Below are 6489 nucleotides of genomic sequence, written 5' to 3'. Positions count from 1 at the left end.
TATTTATGATGTTACTGTTTCCATGAGTTGTTTTTATAAATTCCACTGAGGTAGTGGACAATAAATAGTTTGATTATTGATAAATAAATTTATTTGAAACTTGTACTCCATTGGTTGTCTTTGATTTTTTACCAACATTTACTTCTGTGACAGTGATATAGTGTGATGTATTTACTGGGCTAGTGTACCTCATTCCCTACTTAACCATTTCAGATCAGGAGGACTTGGTTCCCAAGCCCGATTTACAAGAAGACGACGAATAGATACCTACATGTTTATTAGTTTCTTTTATAGTCTTTCATTTCCAATATTTTCCTTTAGATGACTTATTTTCGGTATTGTTAGTGCGTTTAAGTTATTGTGTAAGGGATATTAACCAGAACCTTTTATTTCGCTTCCACACTTATATTCTTTATATACATTTCTTTTTTAAGTTTCTGGGGCCGTTACACGTTTCCTCATAAAGCGATGGAGAGGAAAACAAACGACGGTCGAAGGGGAAGAAAAAGTAGGTTTTGGTTTGTCCAAGTGACAGCCCACTTGGCATTTCTATTTTTGTTCCCCAATTCATATAAATGGGAAATGAAGATCGAAGGAGAAGGCATTATCAAAAGGAAAGAAAAGAAGAGGAAGAACAAAAATAGAAAAGTGTAAGAAGAGAAGAGAAACAAAAAAGAAATATATTATTTTGATAGAAGAAAATTTTGAGAAAATTATGAAAGGATTTTGGAGAGATTTTTTAAGCATATTTTGGAAAGAATAATAATTAGGAAATATGAAAAAAAAAAAAAAGAAGAAGGAATCACGGGTCAAATAATAAAGAAAATGAAGATAAAGGAGAGGAGCCTCAAAGGTATAATTTTAAATTTTTTGTAAATTACAAAGTTTTAATTTTAAAATTAATTTAAGAATATAATTAAAATATAATTAGTGTATAATTTAAATAATAAATGTATATATAAAATAATTTAAGATTTTAATTAAATTTAGAGATTGAAATAAAATAAAATGATTGAAGTTAAATATTTAGATTTAGAACGGAACCGTGTCACGGCTGAGGTAAGAATAGCAGTACTCTCTTGCATGCTTTTAATGGTTTTTTAGATGCATGTAGGAAGTGAATTTTGGTAAAAAAATCAGGAAGTGGTTCAGCTTTGAATGAACTTAGGGGTGTGTGTGTGTTCATGTGATTTTAATTAAATTAAATGGTGTTTTATTGTTTGTTTTCTATTGTTGGGTGCCCATTGACGTTGTTTAGGATCTTAGGATTAATAATTAGGTATCAAAGGAGAGAAGAAAATGAGGATTTGGAAACGATAAAATTTGAGAAATTAATATAAATTTCTTCTAATTTGGAAATAAGGCTAATTATATAAAGAAATTAGAAAAAAAAAATGGGAATTTGGGGAGTTAAATGGGAAAATTATAAATAGTAAATTAGTCATAATTTATTATTTGTAAATAATTGATTTAGATAATTAGTTAAACAAGGGATTTAGTAAATTAGTCTAAAATGGAAATTATGTAGAAATTAAATAGCAAGAACAAATTGGGTAAATTAAATATTAATACATTTAAATAAAAGAATTATAATTGGGATAAATAAATAAAATTAGAAAACTAAATTAGGAAATTGGAATAGAAAATAGAGAAGTTAGAAAAATATAATAATATAAAAATAAAATGAGTAGGATAAAACACCTAGACTAATGTACAATAAGTAAAAAGGGTCTTCTTGTTATTTTTCTCTATCTATTGTATGTTATATGTATATTGTTTCTTTATTTAATTTTAGAGGGTTATAATGCTAAAAGGTAAAACGAAATGATTGGAATGCATGAAATGGAAAATTGTAAAGGGATAGCTTGTGATCCGGTAAGAGACATGTAAGATGGAAAAAAATAAAAGAAGGGAAATGGTTGATTTAGCTCTAGGATAGTTTAGGAATTGTGTATAAAAAGAAAACGAGTCAAATGTCTAATAAAATTTAAGTCACCAAATTGTCTATTTTAAATTCGGTTCACTAATTTTCTTGGAGGGATATTGAGGTTAATAAGGAACCACTAGGCTTTGATTGCTATCCTTTGTTCTAGGGCTCAAGAACATGGATGATGGTGACCGGATGACCTTGTGGGATAGCATCGAGAGAGGATTGAGTGATCGTATGATTTTGTGTGTAATATATTGTTATTGTTATTGATTGTGCATCCACCCTTAGCTAGTTAGTGAGCCTAGTGTCCTCCTTGGAAAAAGTGTAAGTAGCTGCGTACGTAGGATTGTAAACAGTGAAATCTAAATTAAGATAATAAATTTGTATTAAAACTATGTCAAAAACTAGTCTCAGGTACGTGGGTTAGAGGATTACATATGATGTGTTTTATTGGTTGGAATGTTATGAGTTAATGAATTATGGCAATGGTTATTGGTAAAAGAATGGAAAGGAATGAATATGGAATTGATAATTAGAAACTGTATGGTATTGGTAATATGATTGAAAAGGTTTTAAAAGAATTGTATTGTATTCATTATTAATATTTTTCACTGAATGCATTAAAAAGGACTTTCAAAATGTTAATTGTAGCATGCTAGTATTGTTCTTCTTACTGAGTCGACTAACTCACCCTAATCCAAACTTTATTTTCATGATAGGGAACCCAAATAGGTTCAGTAGCCGGATGAGATATGAGGAGAGTTCTTTAGCCTTGGGTAGGACTGAAGCGGTAAATGATAATGTAAGTTTTATTTTAATTTTTTATAGTTTATAATGGTCTCATCTAAAATGATTTCACTTGTGATTTCATTTCAAGGGATGATTATTATATGTAGTTCCACTATATTTGATAATTTTTCCTGGTTATTTTGTTGTGATATGAACAGTCAACACCTTATTTCTTAGTATTAGGGTCAGGACATCATAGTACGATAAGGAGATTTTCAATGTAAATTAAAGAAATGTAAACTAGCATTTTAATGAAAGTCATTTGATAGAAACATCTAGGCAAAGTCTTACCAGTTCTACCTTTAAATGGCTACCTAGAATTTACTTGAAGCAACATTAGCCATTCTTTGTCTTCTTGTCCGTGGCAAAAATAATTCTTCAAATAATTTCTTACTCCTTAGGTATCACGTTGTGGGGAGCATATTTTAGGTATCTAATTATCAATAATACCAACAAGCAAACATGAAGGCAATGAATTTATGATGGATTTTATCTAAGAATTTACAACTACACATTGTCTGAGTCCTCTCTTTTATGGTCTAAACACTACTGATTGATGTATTTTATTTTTATAATATTTTTAACATTCTTTTCACTAAAATTTAGAATAATTTTGAAATAATTTGAAGTTAAAAATAAATTAATTAATAAAATTTTGATGCAGGTGATATTGATGAAGAAAAGAGAAAAAATGGCTTAAGATCAAGAAGAAAAGAGAAAGAAGCCCAATAGACCCATGAAGTCTAGTCTAGAACCACAGCAGCAACCCAGCAGCCCGACAACACTCTATACGACGTCGTTTTGAGGCTGGGAACAGACGCCCAAAACAGTTGAAAATAAAGAGAATTTTATTTTTTAAAAAAGAAGAATCAGTTGAAAATGAAGAGGGGTGAACTAAAAAGGAAAGAGGGAGGCATGCAAAAGGGGATCTCTTCTCTAACGAGCAGAAAAAAAAAGCACCTAGCGAGCAGGGAAAATAAAAGAAGAAGAGAGAGACCGAGAAATGCGAGCAGAGAAAACTGAGTGTGAAAGTAGCAAAGGAAAAGAAGGCTTGGTAGGGAGCAGATTAACAGCAGAACCCCAAAGCGACGAACTTGTGGAGCGAGCTTGGCAACACCAAATCGTGGAAACAACCAAGCTGAAGCAGAAGCAATCGCAAAGAGGTTAGAATGAGAAACTGAAAAAAAGAAGACATTTAAGTAATTTAATTTTCTTTTAGTTTTCAACTTGCATTGTTTTGGGATAGAAATTTTTATGACACTTGAATGCTAGTATTTGGAATTGTTAAGAATTTATTTGTTGAATATTACATGATTATTTGTTTCTCAAATATATTAATTATTGCTCAATTCACCATATGCGGCTAATTTTTCTTGGTTAGAATAATTAATGTAGCTTGAATCAAAGGTAAATTTATGATCTAATTTTTAACTTTCTTATGCTTGTAATTTAACAATATTGAACTTAATTAGATTGTGAGAATTGGTCAACTCATATCTTCATTTGTAATTGATAGTTTTAGATTAATAAGAGTAAAATTCTATCAATTAGACATATATCATTAAGTATTAATTAGATTTGAACGAGAGTAATATAGTCACGTCAATGTAGAGAAATTGAATTATCACAGATTTGATTGAATCAATTTAATAATTATTATAAAAAGTTAGTAGTTGTTAATTGATAGAGATAGAGAATATTGGGAGGGAAATTAAAAGTAGATTAGGATAGTTCAATCATTACATACTAGATTAAATCGATTGCGAAATTAAAATTCAAATATACTTAAAATTTAGGTGAAATCAATTATTATGGTGCTTTTCTGTTAATAATTTTTCTCATTTTAAATTATTTTTGTTTGATTAAATTGTTTTAATTTTTTATAAAAATTTACTTCCGATTTCAAGATAATATTATAATTTTCTACGATTTTGGTACTTTATACTCAATTCCTGTGATACGATACTCTATTTATCATTTTATTACTTGAACGATTTGGTGCACTTGCGAATTCACCATCAATTTTTTCGAGCTGTTGTCGGGGATTGTTAGTATCAATATCAATACTAAGAGTTCTATTATTAGTCTAAAGTTTATTTTCTCGTTTTTAGTTTACTTGCATTTTAATTTTATTTTTTATTTCATTTTATTTTATTCTATTTATTTAATTCATATTTTTATTTATTTATTGTTTTTAATTTGAGTGCAAATTTTTTTCTTTTATTTATTTTATTTTAATTTATTTTAATTTTGTGGGCAGATTACACCGTTATTTTTTGTTTTCAGTTGGTATATGAGTTGATCGAATAACTCAGAATTGTTTCCTATAAATTCAGATATCGAAAAGACTTGTAAACAACTGAATCGAGAGAGAAGAGAACGTTTAGCAGTAGAAAGACAAACAAGAGTTGAGATGACAGAACACAAAGAAATTTGATGAACAAGGGATGCTTTGAACGAGAATAACAGGAGAGCACTCAAGGACTTTGCTATTCCTTCACTTGTAGGAGCTTCATCCAGTATAGTTCAACCGAGTGCCAATGCTAGTAACTTCGAGATTAAACCTACCATCATTCAGATGATCCAAACCTCAATTCAGTTTGGAGGTTTACCAAAATGATGATCCTAATGTGCATCTCTTTAATTTTTTAGAAATTTTTTATACTTTTAACTAAAATAGTGTTTCTAATGAGACAATTAGATTTAGACTTTTTCATTTTCTTTAAGAGATAAATATAAGAGTTGGATGCATTCTCTTTTTGTCGGTACAATTACTACATGGAAAAACTTAGCTCAAAAATTTTTGACTATGTTTTTCGCACTAGTCAAGATGACAAGGATAAGAAATGATATTACAAGTTTCTATTAAATGAATGGAAAGACATTGTACAAGACATGGGAGGGATTTACGGAGTTAATTAGAAGATGCTCTCATCATGGGTTACCTAAGTGGTTGTTGTTCCAAACATTGTACAATGGATTGAGCCAATAAACCTGGATCACAATCGATGCAGATGCTGGAGGTGCTTAGATGGGGAAGTCTACAAATGATGCTTATGAGCTATTGGAAGAGATGGCCATGAATAAACTATCAAGTGGCCAACAGAAAGACTTCAACCTGAAAAAAAAGCTAGATTATATGATGTTGATACTTAAATGCTCTTAATGCAAAAATTGATTATTTATTTTAAAAAAATTGATTAAAAGAGTGTTAATGTTATTAATTCTCATGTATAGGGTATATTTGAAGATTCTTTTCAAGAATACAAGGCGGAGCAAGTGAGTTTTATACCTGGATAAAGCAGACCACCATACAATCTATATTCTAATACATACAATCTTGGGATGAGAAATCATCCAAATTTTTCATGGAAAAATCAACAGAATGTGGCTGGGCCTCCCCCAGGATTACAGCATCAAGAAAAAAAGCCCTCACTTGAAAATATGATCACAACCATTCATAAAAACGCAACAGAGTTTGTAACAAAGACGGAAGCAACAATTCAAAATCAACAATTACTATTGTAAAACTAGTAAGCGTCGATCAAGAACCTGGAAATCTAAATGGGGCAGTTGACAAGCATGATCAGTGAGAGAGCTCAAGGTACCTTGCCGAGTAACATTAAGACGAATCCAAAGAAACATGTTATGGCAATCAAATTGAGAAACATGAAGTAGTTGGCAAATGCAAGAATGGATGAAGGAATAAAAGAAAAAAAGGTCGAAAAAAAAAAAGCGGACCAAGAAGAGGAGAATAAGCAAATATTGCT

At 30.0% G+C, this 6489-nt stretch overlaps 1 non-coding gene across 1 annotated transcript; it reads right to left on the bottom strand.

Moving 5' to 3' along the window:
• Positions 1–5555: 5555 nt before the first annotated feature.
• Positions 5556–5662, bottom strand: LOC148252992 (small nucleolar RNA R71). Its single transcript, XR_015813769.1, has one exon. It is a non-coding gene; the product is annotated as a small nucleolar RNA R71 (small nucleolar RNA).
• Between the last annotated feature and the right edge of the window lie 827 nt (positions 5663–6489).

Source organism: Carica papaya, chromosome 7 (assembly GCF_054855325.1).
Source record: "Carica papaya isolate Zhongbai chromosome 7, ASM5485532v1, whole genome shotgun sequence".
Lineage (NCBI taxonomy): Eukaryota > Viridiplantae > Streptophyta > Magnoliopsida > Brassicales > Caricaceae > Carica > Carica papaya.
The sequence above is the reverse complement of the archived record's forward strand: the minus strand, read 5'-3'. Positions and strand labels throughout refer to the sequence as shown.